Here is an 804-nt window from a genome sequence, read left to right on the forward strand (position 1 = left end):
TACTTTAAAATTATACTGTTTAGTTTTCATTATCACTGTCTGTTTCAGATTTCCTCTTTTAAGGAAAAAGATATTCATTGAAATCAGACTTTTGGGGGAGTCTTCCTTCTTACCAGTGTATCTAAAGTTCCTGACCCTGGCAAATATTAACAATGGTCATGGACCTGCTTCACCGCTGACCCAAAAATCCCATTTAGAGAGCATCTAAGCATTTTTCCTAGTCTAAGTTTCAATAGTCAGTGAATTTTGCCTATTTCGGCCCTGGTCAAATCAATTTCTTGACTCCCTCCTAAAAGAATATTTGTCATCAGCTGTTCTAATTCCCTCATCACCCCTCTGTGCTAAGTGACTTTTATTGGTGCATCCAATTTTCTAGGCATACTTCCGCCGTAGCATTTATCACATTGATTTTAAATTATCTTCTTAGTTGTCCATCCCTTCCACAGGACTCCAAGTTCATTGAGGTCTGGGTCCATGTCTATTCTTTGGTGCCTGGCCTACAGGAGAAGACCAATACATACTTTCTGAGCTGTTTTTTAAAAATTGCTTTGTCTTATTACCCTTTGATGCAATCTCCTCGTTGGCAGGAACAGTACCATTGGTTTTTTGTCACTTCTTTTATACATGGTACATGTAAACAGAGTATCTTAGATAACATTGTTGACTACTTGAGTCAGAGGTAAATCTACAGGAATTCCAGCCTTTGAGGGTGAGTCAAGGGACTTAAAAGGAATGAAACACAAACAGCCACAGGGGTGACTCAGTCCAAAGGGATGATGGGTTAAGCCACTTCCTCATTCATAG

General features: G+C 39.2%; 1 protein-coding gene across 1 annotated transcript in view; it reads left to right on the forward strand.

Annotated features, from left to right (window-relative positions):
* The window catches only part of TMPRSS11E (transmembrane protease, serine 11E), a 68,594-nt gene that overhangs the window by 41,523 nt on the left and 26,267 nt on the right, over positions 1-804 (forward strand). The window lies entirely within an intron of this gene.

This window comes from Propithecus coquereli, unplaced genomic scaffold (assembly GCF_000956105.1).
Source record: "Propithecus coquereli isolate 6110/MARCELLA unplaced genomic scaffold, Pcoq_1.0 Scaffold230, whole genome shotgun sequence".
In the NCBI taxonomy this organism is placed as follows: domain Eukaryota; kingdom Metazoa; phylum Chordata; class Mammalia; order Primates; family Indriidae; genus Propithecus; species Propithecus coquereli.